This window comes from Podarcis melisellensis, assembly GCF_964234715.1.
Source record: "Podarcis melisellensis genome assembly, chromosome: 9".
NCBI lineage: Eukaryota > Metazoa > Chordata > Lepidosauria > Squamata > Lacertidae > Podarcis > Podarcis melisellensis.
In genome coordinates, this window is record NC_138541.1 from 29214649 (window position 1) to 29232187 (window position 17539).

General features: G+C 42.3%; 2 long non-coding RNA genes across 4 annotated transcripts in view; one reads left to right on the top strand and one right to left on the bottom strand.

Moving 5' to 3' along the window:
* LOC309378391 overlaps positions 1-17539 on the top strand; it is a 147515-nt gene that overhangs the window by 6849 nt on the left and 123127 nt on the right. The gene's annotated exons all lie outside the window — the stretch shown is intronic.
* On the bottom strand, positions 858-9267 carry LOC309378047. 2 transcript variants are annotated; one of them, XR_014171808.1, is made up of 5 exons: positions 9130-9267; positions 8848-8938; positions 5906-6042; positions 3110-3240; positions 858-1342 (listed from the first exon to the last, which is right to left on the bottom strand). It is a non-coding gene; the product is annotated as an uncharacterized lncRNA (long non-coding RNA). The 2 variants fall into 2 exon arrangements; XR_014171809.1 differs by lacking the exon at positions 858-1342 and adding an exon at positions 1641-1799.

Here is a 17539-nt window from a genome sequence, read left to right on the forward strand (position 1 = left end):
CAACAGAAAGATATAGAAATTATCCACCTGCTGACAGCAGGTAACTCTTGTTTAGGCCCCAACCAATCTCCAGACTTGCCATGACTTGCATTGAAGCTGTTCCTATGTTGAAATGAATGTGTATCAAGCTGAGGTTCTGAGTTGAACTTTCCTCTGTTGCTATCCAATGGTGACTGTCAATGTAAAGAATGGTTAAGTGACTTTCCATCTCCTTTCCCAAACTCTGCATGTAGGAGTAGGTAGGGGGAACAGTCATCCATCACGGTGTGAAGGTTTTGACTTTTTGTCTTGTGAATATTTGGGCCCTCAAGAATGAATATTTGTCTGTCTGAACTGATTAGAACTTCCAGTGATTTAGCAAGGTAAAGTGACTATGTATGTCCTTACTGAACTTTCAGTACTATTTGTGTGGAAATACCTGCCGTTCTGTTGCTTTGTAGGCAACTAGTTAGTTAATCTTTCCTTTTGTTTTCTTGCTTTCATCTGGTGAGGCCACCTATCCAGGAAGCGTATTTTAGCGAGAAAGGCAAAGAGACCATTCCTGAATTTAAAATATCATGTTCATTCATGCTTATCCGATTCTTAACAGTCAGGAATTCCAATTTACTGACTTCTTAGGATCCAACCTTTTTAATAAGAGCTGTATAAAAAATGAGGGATGTGTCTTGCAGTCAGCATGCGATAAGACGTGTCCCTCAGACCCTGTGTTGGGAAAGTTGTCTTTTTCAATTTCTTGGTGCCTGGGAAAGCAGCTTTTAAATTACAACAAAAGTTTGAATCATTGCATGGAGTCACTGGCCCCTCTGAGGGGGCTTTCTCTGTCTTCTTAAGAACAGACCACGCTCAGAGCCAGATGGTTCCTGTCTGCTGGCTTTATTCAATGCACTTCCTCCCACAGACGGGAGCCCTTTTGCCCTCCTTCCACCCCTCCTCTTTCAAGCATCCACCATGGAGTCTTTCTGTTTTGTGGCTGGAAATAATCTTTTATTGCCCAGTTGTTCGGAAGTGACCTTTTGCCCTTGATTAGATAGCACCAGGCTCTATCACCGGGTTGCTTTTGAGCTGGCAGTTGCTTTTTGTCTTTGCTGATCCGGTGTCAGGAAGAACAATGTAAAGGTTTGCAAAATTTTAGTTCAGCTAAGGCTCCATGTGGGATGGCAAGGGGTGGAGAGAGATGCTGGAATATTGCAGAGCAGCTTTTGTGGGCCACGATAAATCATGCATGCGAGTTAAAGAATGGTACATCGCAAAGTAAAATCACATGCTTGGAGATATACGACGACCTCCTGGTAGATTGCCTTTTCCACCTTTCTGAAGAGTTAGGAGTTGTGATAAAAAAAATCTGCAAGGAAAATGAAGAGAATGTACTTAGAATCAGTTTGCATATTTACTCGTAAGCAAGTCTCATTGATTTCAGTGGATCTAAATTCCAAGTAAGTGTGCTTTGGAAAGATCTGGCTTAGTTGAACCCTTTTTCTCTCCCCCTCTCCCTTTTGGGTTTGCTTGAAAAAGACAAATTCATAAAGTAAAAAGAGAGTGCAGAGGTGTCTTCATGGACTAATGGTAAAGATGGTACACAGTGGTGGCTGGTCTGCCATGGGACTGGTAGGGCCAGGCAGAAGGCAGGAACAGGAATACAAGTACTTCAAGCACATAAATACCAATGTGACTATTTCATTCTGAAATCTGCTTCTCTCCTTCTGTTCTTCTATTTCCCCAGTCCTCCCATAACAATTGATTAATTTCTCATCTTCATCCAATTTTGGATTATCTTCCATTAACCCCCTCACCAGTAATACCTGCAACCAGATCAGTACAAACTGTGACATCTACAGCATGGATGGAGAATCTGTGTCCCTCCATTGCTGGACTACAAATCCCATCACCTCTAACTACTGGCCACGGTAGCTAGTACTGACGGAAGTTGTAGTCCAACGTTATCTGGAGGGTCACAGGTCTAGCCTACAGGCTTTTTACTGTCCTCTCAAGCCTTAAGTGAGAAGTATAGTTCTGCCTTCCCCAACCTAGTGCCCTCTAGATGTTTTGGACTTCAGCTTCCGTCACTGGCCATGCTGGCTAAGATTTATGGGAGTTGTAGTGCAAAACATCTGGAAGGGTACTAGGATGGGGAAGGCTCATCCTGGTCTATTGCAGTCCCTGTAGCAAAGACTTAATGTTTATAAAGTGAAAGCAGATGCCTCATTATAAAACAGATTTTAAATCAAATGATCGTGTCTAGTTTATGCCAAACAAACAAGCCCCCAAAAGGGGTGCCACTGCCCTTCAATAAATGTTCTACAAACTAGAAGCAGATTACCATCTGCTTAAATAGCATTAGCTGGCTTTAAAGAGGCAATCTGCTTACTTAAACAAAAAAATAATGACTGGTCCAGACTGAACCATTATCCTTGGTAATTTGGTGAACTCCAGAGGTGTCATTAAATAGCACCAAGTTGGGAAATTCAGCTGTCACATAAGACAAAACTCCATAAACAAATGTATCGTTCCTTGTCAAATTAAGAAAATGAACCCCACTGCATTGCCCTGTGCCATATCTTGCCTGATGAAAAATTCTGGAAAACACAAAAGCTTGCCATGATATTGTTGCATTCTGGTTAATCCTAATACAGTATATGGCCCAACTGTGGATTTTGGAAATCTCTTGCAAGTTTATATTTTGCCAAAAACACCCTTGTATGGAAACAAAGTAAGCAGAGCGGCTGAGATACATAGTACTCTAAGCAGCAAACTTTTCCTGCAATGCTTGCTCTTTTCCTTATTTTGAAATATAGGGAAGGTCCCAGTGAAATAAGTAAATGTGTACATAAGGGATAAGCTCCCGCCCTTTTGCATCCCTCAGCTCTTTTCACCCTTTCATATTTGTAGGCTTTGTAAAAACTATGTTACATTTCCCCCCTCTGTTTCAGCAATGAGGGCAAATTAAGAGGAAACCGATTTAGCCAGAAGTGCAGTAGCTTAGCAATATGCTGATGGTAGCTATATATTGGTGCAGTTAGACATGGTTTATTGCTCTTGTTAAGACCCATCAGGGTGGAAAAAGCTTTTTGTCCCGGTACATAATTTGCCATTTTAATTTAAGAATCATTACCTTTCAAGTGTTTTGTGAATTCAAATGGTACACATTTCTTTCCAAGGCTGACTTTTCTCAGAGGGAGTTGCCCTGCTAAAATTTTCCTGTGCTAATGTTTTCATTCATGTTGAGAAGGGCCTCATTCCATCCTAAAAAATAAAGTCCTCAAATTAACACTGGACAACAGGCGTCTCCCCCCCCCCCATATCTCTCTTGATGTAGCCAGAGCAAAGAAGCCAATGCCGTTTAAGTCAATGCTATTTCATCTTTCCATACCTGAGATCTTCTCCCAACCTATATCACGTGACCTACTTTTAACTGGCATTTGAATTGAAAAACAGTAATCTTCAATGATAGCTTTAAAAATAATTTCTAACATACTCCAAACTGACATAGTTTTAACAGTAGTCCTAACTTTTTTTAAAAGTCTTTGTTTAATAGAACACCATCCCTGTCGTAGCTTAATTTGTACCAGGGCAAAGTGGCAAAAAGGCCTTCCTTTCACACTATTACTAATTCATTCAGGCACACATCCATCTGTGATGAGGGAGAGTGAGGCCTTTATCTGAAAGACTGAAACTCATTGGTTCACCCTTCTAAGAATATGGCACACTCTTCAGGGAGCTTCAGGTTCAGCCATGAACTTTTCTGGGTGGATGAGATTCGGAAACGTAGTTTATCTAAACATGTTCAGTGTATCTACCATTTTTCTCATGCCCAATTCCATATTTGCTACTGATCTTCTTTGGATAGATAGTGGGAGGAGCTGGGATTCAACCCACAGCATTTCTCAAAGGAAATGCTTCATCTCAGTTTGGGGTAGGTGTCCTCTCCTAAACTCAAGAACATGGTAAACCCAATATACTTCATCCCAAGGAGACACAGTTGATATGATGGCAGCATAGCTTGGGTTCTAGACAGCAAATGGGGTATAAAGGTTGAACGTTTATAAAGGATGGATTACTAACAGTTTCACCCCATTCCCCCAAAGAGGAGTTGAGGCCTTCAGTTTACCAAGCCCTCATTCATGTACATGCTATGGCAAGTTACCTCAAACTTACATTAGGTGTCAGTAATTGTGCTCTCGCTCAAACACGACTCCAATACAACCTCATAATTAATCTAAAAGAATAGATTCCAGTGACATTTTGTTGGGAGTGGCCTGCTTCTAGCTTGGTTTGGCACTATCCAGTCACTGGATAGGGAAGAAGCTCAACTGCCTCGCCTTCAGAATGCCACAGTTGCTCTCCTCAGAAACATTGCCCATTAGGAAACAGGGTTGGTAGCCATGCTGGCTCTGCTCTGTCTCCACCTTTAGAAGCCATATGTCTCTGAGTAACAGTCACTGGGAATCACAAGCAGAGAGGATGCTATTATACTCAGATCCTGCTTGTGGGCTTTCCATGCGCATCTGGCTGGCCACTGTGAGAACAGGATGCTGGACTTGATTGGCCTTATCCAATAAGGCTCATGTTCTTATTGGTGATGAAGATAGCAAGAATTGCCTAGGACTTGCCAATCAGAAGGTCTGCGGTTCGAATCCCCACAACAGAGTGAGCTCCCGTTGCTCGGTCCCAGCTCCTGCCAACCTAGCACTTCGAAAGCACGTCAAAGTGCAAGTAGATAAATAGGTACCGCTCTGGCGGGAAGGTAAACGGCGTTTCCGTGCGCTGCTCTGGTTCGCCAGAAGTGGCTTAGTCATGCTGGCCACATGACCTGGAAGCTGTATGCCGGCTCCCTCGGCCAATAAAGCGAGATGAGCACCGCAACCCCAGAGTCGGCCACGACTGGACCTAACAGTCAGGGGTCCCTTTACCTTTACCTTCTTTCAACACAATAGTAAAGAGGATAGTTGCTTTCCCTTACCACCGAGTAACTGCTGCAATGTTTGAGATCTTAAAGCAAGTACATGACCTCCAACAGGGCTCAAACTAAGGCAAACGGATTCCCCCCTCCCCATAATTTAAACCTTAAGACAAATCAAAATCAAAATACACAAGCCCTGCTCCTTTGCACAGCTCCACAAGGTCCTAATATTGCTAGGACTCTCTTCTAGGCAGGGTCTGTGATGCCCTTATCCTTTAGCAGCCTGACGTTTTTCTGGGAAGTCAACACCTTCACAAGATTAACATACATTAGCCATCACGTTTCAGTATTTCCTTTTTTCTGTATGCATAGCTACTAGATGTGTGTGGAAAAAAAACGTCATGCGTATCAAAAGGCCTATTTGCATGAGAATTTCCAGTGGAAATGTCCTGTGACCTTTTTCTTGTCTGGGGTGGCTAATCCTATTTGAAATTCCTGCCATGCTCCTACAGAAGGTCAGCTCGGTTGTGAATCAAACTGCACCTGCTGCCACTGCCGTGCCTCATCTTCCTCCGCAGGAGATTCAAGAAAAACACCAATGTCCGAGTGCCCAAGAATAATAATAATCATTGAGCGCATTTGATTTTTAAAATTTCATTTTATTAAAAAGCCTTTAAGAAACAGTGGTGTGTTTATGAGAAAGCTGAGTTAAAGAGCAGGGCTTCCCTCATCTTGCATGTTTATAATTAACTGCGGGTGCAATCTGACTGGAATGTATGGGAGCTGCTTGAGAGCGGGGCAGCATGTTTTGTTTTATTGCGGGGATTACGCAGCCTTTAAGAAAACACCTCCCCCTGCCCCGCTTCCATAGCAGGGTGTCAGCTTGGCCCTGTGGGAAATCCCTCTCTAGGGGATTGCATGTAGCACACTGGCGAAGTGTAGGCATCCTTTCAGTGAAATGCTGAAGAGTTACACTAGACAATACTGAGCCAGAACAAATGCTCTCACCTGGGACACAGGCTAAACACTCCTTCCTGCCTCTCACCCAAGAAGGGCACTTTTCCATGGCGGGGTGGACTCTCACTCGAAGCACATGAAACCACTTTTCACTTGGACCACATTCAGTCTCTCACCCTGGAAACGGCCTAAAGGAAAACACAACAGCCCCCCCCCCGAAAGGACACCATGCCACACACAAAACCATTTCCAGTAAAAGGCATTTTAATAATCTTAATCCTACCCCTTATACCTCACCCCCACTTTCCCCATCAGGCTGTCCTTATACTCTTCTTTCCTCAGCACCAGTGGAAGGTGCACTGGCTCAGGGAGTATCCTGAACAGCTGCAGCTACTCAGGAAGATGACCTACAACAGGCATAGGCAAACTCAGCCCTCCAGATGTTTTGGGACTACAACTCCCATCATCCCTGACCACTGATCCTGTTAGCTAGGGATGATGGGAGATGTAGTCCCAAAACATCTGGAGGGCCGAGCTTGCCTATGCCTGGCCTACAGCCTCAGTGGAACCTAATCCTGAGGTAAATGCTTCCCAGAAACATGAGCTTAGAGATGGTAGCTTCTTCAAGAGGGCAGGGGGTTGAGTGCTAGCCAGTACCTCTCTCCACTCTTCCTCTCCCAGCCAGTTGCCTCTCTCCAGCCTCCTGGTGCTGCCATTGGGGATTGCCCAGTTGGTAGTGACTGACCTGTAACAGGGCCTTATCAGTGGTGGTTCCCCATTTGTGGAAGGCCCTCCCATCATTCTGCTTCATTCTTAATATTTAGGGAAATTTTAAAAAAACTTCCCTGTTTAACCAGGCATTTGATGGCTGAAAGGTCTGTCCTTGGTAACCGTGAAATCTTTAGTTTTGAGAATAAGCGATTACTTTTAGGAGGTTGTTTTTAATTGGTTTTAGAAGTTTAAATTACATTGTTTTAGTATTGACATATTTTCCACCATGGGCTCCTTGGGAGGAAATGTGGGCTGCATAATTTCTTTTTAACTACATCTCATCACAGTGGGAAAGTGACCATGGGTACTTTCTCAGCCTGCTGTCCAGGTCCAGGTATGGGCAACTTCAAGGCCCCCTTCTTTTAAAAAATATTTAAACTGGAGTTATACTAAACCACCCTTCAAATAAAACAGGAACAGGGAAACATTGGCCCCCCAGAAGTTGCTGAACTATAATTCCCATCAGCTACATGGCTAATGGTCAGGGATGATGGGAGTTGTAGTTCAATAACATCTGGAGAAGGTTTCCCACACCTGAAAAAGAGGTTGCCTTCAGAAAGAGGACGGCCCTCTGCCAGCCCTTCAAACAGAGCAGTACCCTTTGTAAAACAGGATGCACATCCCCCCTAAACATGGGGAAGGACTATACCAGTAGCTCTGACCCCCTTCTTCATCTAGCCCAAAGATACACTGAGTTTCAGGTGGCAGTGGTGGGGCCCTTTCCAACACTTCTGCTTGTATATGATTGACAGAAACAAAAGCAAAACACCATGGTGATAGTTGTTAATTATTTCTAGGATGCCTGCATTAACTAGGCCCTGTTCATAAATAAATATAAGATGTCCCTGTAGTCTAAAAGACAAGACACACAAGGCAAGAATATCAGGGAGATCAGTTTCATCATGCCAGAACAAAAGGCACAGTTGCTAATTGGCACATATCTTTATCTATATCATCTATATACAGTGGTACCTCTGGTTACATACACTTCAGGTTACATACGCTTCAGGTTACAGACTCCGCTAACCCAGAAATAGTACCTCGGGTTAAGAACTTTGCTTCAGGATGAGAACAGAAATTGTGCTCCGGTGGTGCAGCGACAGTGGGAGGCCCCATTAGCTAAAGTGGTGCTTCAGGTTAAGAACAGTTTCAGGTTAAGAACGGACCTCCGGAACGAATTAAGTACTCAACCCGAGGTACCACTGTATATATCTCCAGTTGAAGCATGGCAGATATTTCCATGCTGGGATTCTTCTTACGATGGAGTTGGTAGAATTCCCTTCAGAATTCCCTTATATTTTATATAAGATAAGTTGGTTTGCTTGGCAAATGTGATCTTTCCCCCTAATTCCCCTCAACATATTACTGGATTTCATTTCAAACAAATCCCCCAAACAGATAACCTTATTGTATTTCCACCAATAGAGTACACTTTCTATAAAAACCACACTGGGTTCCCCAGCTGACTTTTCTTCTCTTCTTGATAGTGGGACCAGCAGAGAGAATGTGTCTGAGTCCTAGAATTTATCTGCATTGCCGAGCTGTGTTGTAAAAGCAAAGGCTGCCTTCCTTTTATTGGAAGCATTTGATGAGCTTTGATGGCAATTCAAGGGGAAGTTAAAGGGGAAAGTGCCATTGGTGATTGCAGCAATATGCTAATAGTGGTGTGTTAAGGTGTAAGAGGCCACACCATAAAACATCCGGAGGCAGAGCTGTTTTTCCTTCTGCATTGCTCCAGCTAGAAGCCTCGTTTCCTGCTTTTGCTTATGCTAAAGAGATTTACAGCCTGACCTATCTAAAGGGTTTTGGGTCAGGTAAAAGCTATTGTACAGTAACATTTATGGGTAAATTCCACTTCTGGAAGACGCTTAGGGCTCTTTGGATGCTCAAACAAAGAGGGAAGAGTTGAAATGCAAGTGACCCTTGCTTCTGGGTTTCACAGGAAGTGAAAGATGGACATCTCCGGGAGATGTGGTTTTATCCCCCTGTGATGAAAGAACACATGTTTTCCCCTACAGGCGACTTGTTGCATCTCCTTCCTTCAAATGAGACCCTGGCATTTCCTTCAAATGCCTGGGGGTTCAGTTTTGGATGTGGGGAGGGCAGTAGTTTCAAAGTGTTGTGAAGTAATTTACATGGGAAAGTGTGATTTTTCTTTCTTTCTTTCTCATCTTCCCTTTGTTTAAAATGTTTCATGAAGCTTCCAGTCTTTATTCTGATACCTGTGATCTGTTCCTTATTGTGAGCACGCTGGAATTTCTTTCTCTCTTTTCGGAAGGGTAACTGTTTTGAGAGAAGTAGTCCTGAGAGTCTCTTAGAAGAAAACGACAACAAAGGGTTGTATCCAACATGTTATACTTACAACTAACTTAGGTCTAGTACTTTAAATTGTTCTACTTTGAGTAGAATGTATGTTGGCGCCTTAAAGACTAACAGATTTATTCTGGATTAGTTTTTGTCCCCCCCACCCCCGGTCATCAAATGCATGATAAGCAAAAGTATACCATTGTGCTGCAAAGTTGTATGATGTCCACCTTAAATAGCTGTGAAACCTCAACAACCTCCAAGTTCAAATTCTAAAGCCATTTGACATCTTTCCTTGAGGAACACAGTTGTACCTTGGATCCCGAACGCCTTGGTACTTGGACATTCTGGCTCCCAAACAAAGCAAACCCGGAAACGATTGTTCCTGTTTGCGAACGTTCTTTGGAACCCAAATGTCTGGCAGGGCTTCTATGGTTTCTGCAGGAGATTCCTGCAGCCAATCAGAAGCCGCACTTTGATTTCCAAATGTTTTGGGAGTCGAACAGACTTCCGGAATGGATTCTGTTCAACTTCCAAGGTACGACTTTACAAAGATTGGTACTCCATGAAGCGCGGGGCTCTTTGAGCACTGAATTGCTACCCAACTGAGCCTGCACTGAAAGTCAGAGCAACAACTCATTGCACTCAGACTTTGGAGCAGCGCTGCTGTGTATGACTGCAAACCTTTGGAGAAGATAACAATTATTATATAACATCTATTTATATCACAAGACCAAGCAATTCTTCTGGGTTTATGTCCTGTTGGATAGGATCCAGTTTTGTACTTTTTTTTTTTACCACCTGTATTCTATGAGCCCCATGCTTTTTACCCAGACAGATAACAAATCTTTCCCTCCCTCTCTCCCTTTATTAAAAGCACACACATACAAACAATATTTTTAAAAAACCTTTATTTACAATAGCTAAAAACAAACATAGTTGTCCTATAGCAGGAGTGGGGCAAAAATACTGCTGCCATTTATTGCCAGAAAACAAACCAAGTATTTTGTAGCCTCCCTGAGAGCAGTAGAAAAACCTAAGTATGCAAAAGCTACTAAGATCAAGCTTTAGGAGGGGAAGAGGTAGAAACAGAATGATGTATGAGGTCTTTGATGCTATAGAGTGCAGTCACATGTCTAAGCACAAAGAATAAAACGAACCCATCATGACAGGATGAGAAACCAACTTTTGAATACAGTGGTACCTTGGGTTACATAGGCTTCAGGTTACATATGCTTCAGGTTTCACACTCCGCTAACCCAGAAATAATGCTTCAGGTTAAGAACTTTGCTTCAGGATGAAAACAGAAATTGTGCTTCAGTGGCGCGGCGGCAGCAGGAGGCCCCATTAGCTAAAGTGGTGCTTCAGGTTAAGAACACATCAGGTTAAGAACGGACCTCCGGAACGAATTAAGTACTTAACCCTAGGTACCACTGTAACTCTTTTAAGTCAAAGTGTGTGCCTTCTGGACTGAATTGTCTTGAATTTAGCACCTTCTTGATTCAAGAGTTTCTTAAGATACAATGATTGGGCATCCACAACTGAACCACATCCCACTTCTTCTTTTTTATAATTTTTAATTAAGTTTTTGAAAAGTTTTTATACATATAAAACATAGTGATTTCAAACATTAAAATACAGAGTTCTTTCAAACTCTTAAACCTCCTCCCATCCCTCCATGGGTTCCATCTTTAAGATTAAATTTACTGCATCTTTTACCCTTATCTAGCTATTATATAACCATAATTATGATTAAATCAATTCCACATTACAAGTGTCTTTACATCCCTGCCAAAGATTTTAACTGTTTACAGTGGTCTTTTAAGTAATGTATGCATTACATAATGTATGTATTAAGTAATACGTATGTATTCCAGTCTTTAGAAAATACTTGATCTTCCTGGTTTCAGAACTTCCTTGTCAGTTTCGCCATTTCCGCATATTCCATCAGTTTCATCTGCCATTCTTCTTTTGTTGGTATTTCTCCTTCCTTCCATCTCTGGGCTAGTAGCACTCTCACTGCCATTGTTGCATACATAAAAAGTCTTTGATCTTCACTTGGGAACTCTTCACCTATAATGCCTAGTTAAAAGGCTTCTGGTTTTTAAACAAATGTATTCTTAAACATTTTCTTTAACTTATTATATATCATTTCCCAGAAAGCCTTTACCAATTTACATGTCCACCACATATGGTAAAAAGTACCCTCTTTCTCTTTACATTTCCAACACGGTTTAGAACTTGTTTAGTACATTTTTGCAGTTTTACTCAGTGTTAGATACCAGCAATGCATCATTTTCTTATAATTTTCTTTCAACAAACAGCATTCAGTAAATTTTATTTCCTCTTTCCATAACTTTTCCCAGGATGAAAGTTGGATATTATATCCAAAGTCCTTAGCCCAGTGTATCACCACTGCCTTAAAAAAGAAATCAACACATCCGTACTTCTGGGCATTTGGCTGCATGCATATGCTGAATCCCTCTACAATGTCCCTGTGAATGGCAACGGGATTTTTTTACAGTGTCTTTGGGAGGTAGATTTCACCATATTGCAAGAGCCACAGAGAAATTTGATGGTAAATGGAAGGGCACCAGAAACAACTGATTATTTTGTGTGTCTGAATGTCTTCTTTTTCCAATGCACAATTTTAAACAATGTATACACCCCTTGATTGCTTTTTTTAAAAGACCCACCCATGAAGCAGTTTGCAAAAAGATACCTAGCAGTTCGAAAACACGTCAAAGTGCAAGTAGATAAATACCGTAGGTACCACTCTGGCGGGAAGGTAAACGGTGTTTCCTTGTGCTGCTCTGGTTTCGCCAGAAACGGTTTAGTCATGCTGGCCACATGATCCGGAAAAACTGTCTGCGGACAAACATCGGTTCCCTCGGCCAGTAAAGCGAGGTGAGCGCGCAATCCCAGAGTTGTGCGTGACTGGACTTAACTGTCGGGTCCTTTACCTTTAACTTTTTTACCCTGTCAGTAAATCTAGGCACTTTGCGAGAGCAGTAAGCGATTGCAAATAGAGCCTTCTGTAACCCGCTTTGGTATATTTTTTATTATATAGCAGTATAAACAACAACATAAAAATAACGGCAGATGAGGAGGATTTGCGGTGAAATCCCGCTGAATGCGATAACCCTGCAAACCCTTTCAGCTGTTGAGTCTAGGCCACTGGGCTTAGCCTAGTGAGTCATTAGAGCAGCTTGTAAATCGCTTGCTGTTGGCTGGGGTGGGGGGGTTGAAAAGTTAAGGACACTGGAGGTGCTGTGGAGTACATGGCCTCATTAGCATTTCAATGAGACCTGCTTGTTGACTCTGTGCCCAGCGCTTGGGCAGCTCCCATCAGAATCCGTCTTTGTTGGTTTTAGCTCCGGTCAAGTCCACTTGCTGCAAGAGGGGAGTTAGGCACATTTAGTTTGTTTAGTCAGGCAGAACACTCAACAGGAAGGAAGGCAGGGACGAAGGAGGAAGGGGATTCTCGGGCCTTGCCATTGTCTGGGCAACAGGGCTTAAGCAGCCGCCAATGATTTTTTTAGTCTATAAGGTGCACTTCAATCCCTCACAAATCCTCTCAGTGTGGAGCATGAGGGAGCACAGACATGGACAGATGGTGCAAAAAAACCCTTTGTTTTTGTCTTAAATGAGGAAGGGGGGGGGTATTTTGTCTTCTTTCAACCATTTAAGGTAGCCTTCTCCTTGAATTCTTTCCTTACCCACATCTTTGTCGGAGAGATGGGAAGACAATTCATTGGCCAACTTGATAAGCGAGAAGTTTTATTTCTGGACTGGACCACATTCTGTCCCCGCTCCTCACCCCCTACCCACCGGGCATAAATCTGCAGTGTGCTTTTTAACCTGGGAAACCTGCACACACAACAAGTTGGTGGAGCTTTGCCTGGCATTAAGTTGCAGTTTTTAGAATAGTGCTACTTGCTAAATTTCTACCTGTGACCACAGGAGGCCCCCAGGAAGGAAATGGGCACTTAGACCCCCCCCAATTATTGGGCAAAGACTAAGAAGGAAATGGTCCTCTCCACCCACTTTCTATGCGTGTTTTGAGCCTGGGTATGTTTTATTGGTGTGCAATAAACACTTTTGTTTCTGTCACCGACTAAGGATGTTGCATGCTTAACATAAGGTGGAGGGGAGGGAATATCTTCCCAATGCTTTCTGCTGACTCTTTTTGAGGGCTGATTCAGAAATGGTGTAGATTCAGCTTACAAGGGACTCTTATTCAAGTATACTTTATCAAAGTCATTGTGGGCTCTTTTTTTTAAAAAAGAGTATTTGTGCATTTGTATATGTGTGTGTGTGTGAAAATAGACAGGGCCGCTGGTTCTTGAAGCCTGATGAGAATTTCCTAGAAGTGGCTATTTCGGCTGTTTTAACAAGTCCTGGAAATGAGAAATTTGTCATTCCCTAGAGAAAGCATTGTAAGTTATTTAAGAAAGAAAGGAAAAAAAATCCCTTCGGATGTCGAGCCATTGGAACACATCCTGTGCTTTCTCTCTGAAATGGGGTTAGTCAGCTGTCAACAAATGACCCATTTTCCCAGCTGTTGTTGAATGCATTTAACCATGACTATGCTTAGACTCGATGTCACTCAAAAGAATTGTTAGCAATGCAGAGAGAAAATAGAGCCCAAGCCTAGTCTAGTCAAACATTAACTTTCCACCAATACTCAAAAAAGAGGTGGTGATTAAAAGAGAATACTATTTAAAAGGCAAAATAATCTGAAGAATAGTGTATTTTTTTTAATAAAAAAAGTATTTGAAAACAAATTCCATAAATATTGGACAGTAGCAGAGTGATAAAACTTTGAATAATGAATAAATACAATATATATGTAGTATACGGAATTTATATATACATAGATACTCATTTTTTATAACAAGGAAACCACTTAAATAAAGTTAACTAAAAAGCCTGCTGTTATCCTGGTGGTTTTTGTTTTTTTTTTACCACAGAGAAATACCCTATGCATTTATCAGTATCCAGATTGTATCTAGTTTTTATGAATTTAGTAAATGAGAGCCAGTTATTCCTGAAATTCTCCATCCCTTAGCCACACAAATTTCATGAGTTTGGCCATTTCTTTAAAAAATCCAAAACTTTACCAACCACTCTTTCAACGTTGAGGGAGCACAATCCCACCTTTTTGTGCTATCAGCATCCATGTTGCTGTTTACAAGTTCCCCGTTAGCTCTTTGCTATTAGGGTTCATTTGATTCCTAGAAGTATCCTGTGAAGAATGGTCCACTGGGGCAAATGGGGCACTGCCCCACCAAACTCACTCCACCACTGGCCTACCTTCTTACTTTCAGTCCAAGGGAGGGGTGGCATTTCTCACTGCCACTGTGGAACTTGACAGAGATGAGGATGGGGGCAAAAGTAGAATTAGTCAGTTCTGCCTCCTGCGCCACCTACTGTTGGCCTCCATGCCTGCCACTCCACCACTCCCAATGGGCACCAGCCACGACTGTAAGTATCCCAGTAGAGTTGTCATAGGATCAAATTGTACATTTTGAGATCATTAGAGGTGGTCCGAATATCTGTTTTTATATAAAAGTACTTTATTACTGGACGGTGCCACCAAGGATGGTCAGTATCTTCTTTCTGCAATCCACATGAAGGCAGGCAACTTCACTGCCCATGGACTGAACCTAAGTGTAGCATCCTTTCCTCACAGTCGCCAACCAGATGCCTGTGGCAAGCCCTCTAGTGATTTCCTCACTTGGCAGTTCCCAGCAACTGGTATTCAGAGGCATGTTCCCTCCAAGAGCAAAGCTGTTGTGTCTAGTGGCCATTGACAACCATCTATTTGGATGGCCTTAAAAAAGAATTAGTCAAATTCGTAGAATATAAGGCTTTCACTCCATCTAGTAGGAGTTAATTCCATAACTTGACTACGTGCTGAGTGATAAAAGGCTTTCCTTTGTGTGCCCTAAAACTCCCAACATTCAACTTCCCTTGATGGTTCTGGGTTCTGGTATTATGAGAGAGGGACTTTCCTTTACCTTCTTTCTCCACAACATGCATAATTTTACACATCCTCTATCATGTATGTCTCCCCTTTTTCATCTCTCCCCCCCATCTGTAAAACCCCAAATATTTGTTGGTTTGTTTATTTACATTACTAAGCTGCATAATATTTTCCAAATCTCCAAGAGTCTAAGTGGTTGTAACCTTTTCTCATAGGGGTGTTGTCTAACCCCTTGATCATTCCGGTTGCCCTTTTCTGAACCTTTTCCAACTCTACAAAATCCTTTCTGAGCTGAGGCACCCAGAACTGTACACAGTCTCTGAAGTGAAGTCGCATAACAGATTTGCATAACAGCATTATGATATTGGGAAGTTTATTTTCAATCCCCTTTCCTAGCGATCCCTGCTATGGCATTTGCCATGTTCATAGCTGCTAGACACTGGGTTGACATCTTCATTGGTCTCTCCACTAGGACCCTGAGGTGTCTGCCTGGTCAGTCACTGTCTGTTCAAATCTCACAAGCGTATAAACATTTTTATTTATTTATTTATTTATTTATTTATTTATTTATTTATTTATTTATTTATTTCTACAATGCACATCACTTTACACTTGCATACTTTGACTTTCAGTTTCCCATTTTATCCCCCATTCACTCAGTTCAGAAAGATCCTTTTGGAGTTCTATTGCAGCTCCTTTTTCTTTTAACCGCATTTGTATCACCCACATATTTGACTTTTTAACATGTTCATGAAACCGCAGGTCCGAACACCCTGGGGGATATCAATTTATACACCTTCCATTGGGAGAACTAACTTCTTGATCCACGCAGTTGTCTGAGAAATAGGAGTGAATGCCACATCTTCCTCTGTGTGCAAAAGCAGACCTGTCATTCATTGTTTGTGGTGCAATGTTAGACATACCTGTTCTAGACAGCACCATATTGTATGCAGCTTATTAACTTGGTTTCCTTCTGGACTCCAAGGATGGTCATGGTTTTTGAACCTGTGCCGACATATGGATTCTTAGAACTACCATGTGTTCCTTTCTCCACTATTGGCTGTGTGCTTCTTCTAATCTAGACTCATGATTCTTGAGTCCCTAACTTTTTCAGAAAATGAATCCTACAGTATGTGCAGTGCAAACCTGTTTAAATACCCTCAGACGCTTTCCTCCTTCTGTTGGGATGAGATCAGTGCAGATCCTGGATGTCCTAGGACCACCCATACCTTCTCTGACAACAGCTGGCATTGCACACATCCAGACCCTTAACACACCCCAGATATGGAGAAGAATATTCCACCCAGCCAGGAAGATGTCTAGGGGGAGTGTGTTAGTTAGTTTGTAAGCTAACTCAAGTATCACACAGAGAAAAGCTTGTGACAAACTTTAAAAAAACACAACCCCTCTTGAAATTATACCCTGTAACTGTAAGGAGTATGAAGTCTGTGATTTCCATCAGGAACAGTTAATCAAACTATCAGCTACATATTGTGGCAGCTCAGTTTTTGCACATCTGTTAAGCAGCACGGCTTGGGTAGGTTTCTCTTGCCTCTTGGAAGCTTTGTCAGTTCGCAAGAATGAGTGAAGAGGAGCCAGACAAATATAAAGGCCAGACAATCAAAGCTTTTATCTTTTAGATCTTTGCAGATGGGCCTTCTGATCAAATGACTAACAACTGCAGCCAGATCAGCAAGTAGCAACCACAAAACACCTGTACTTACTTAAGACGTTTAAATTGGAAGTTTTTCATGTAAGCTGTATTTACGTTCATACCTTCTCTAGATTCTGCGGCTCCCAAGTTCTGCAGCTAACATGATGTCACTCACAGGAATGGGAACGGAGGCCCTCAATGAAGCTACCTTTTTGTGCTATTATGACATGATGCGGCCTCTTGCACATCACAGGCTGAGCAGAAAGTTAAGAACACTTTGTTTCATTTATTCCTCAACCACCTCCAGTTACTCAGGGCTGGGTTGGGATTTTTCTCTTCCTACCGCATTATCCTCTCAAGAGCCATATAAGATGGCTTAGGCTGGGAGGGAGTCACTGGTCCATGGTCACACAATGAGCCTTAATGCTGAGAGTGGATTATCCCAAAACTCTGATTCCCCAGACCAGTTGTTCCCAAACTTTCTCCAGAACACAGACCACCTGCAAAATTGCTGAGGGTGTTGGCAGACCACTTAATGATTTTTCAGCCCGTCGTAGCAAATGCGCTGTCCTGTGCTACATTGTCTTTTTATTTCTCCTTTTATTTTTTCATACATTGTATTTTCTTGTATTACAAGATGAATTCCATATTATTTAGACTGTAATGCAACATGAGGCAATATAAGAAATAAAAGAAACAATAGCCAGTGTGGTGTAGTGCTTAAGAGCGGTAGTCTCATAATCTGGGGAACCGGGTTTGCGTCTCCGCTCCTCCACATGCAGCTGCTGGGTGACCTTGGGCTAGTCACACTTCTTTGAAGTCTCTCAGCCCCACTCACCTCACAGAGTGTTTGTTGTGGGGGAGGAAGGGAAAGGAGAATGTTAGCCGCTTTGAGACTCCTTAAAGGGAGTGAAAGGCGGGATATAGAATCCAAACTCCTCCTCCTCCTCCTCCTCCTCTAGCAAGA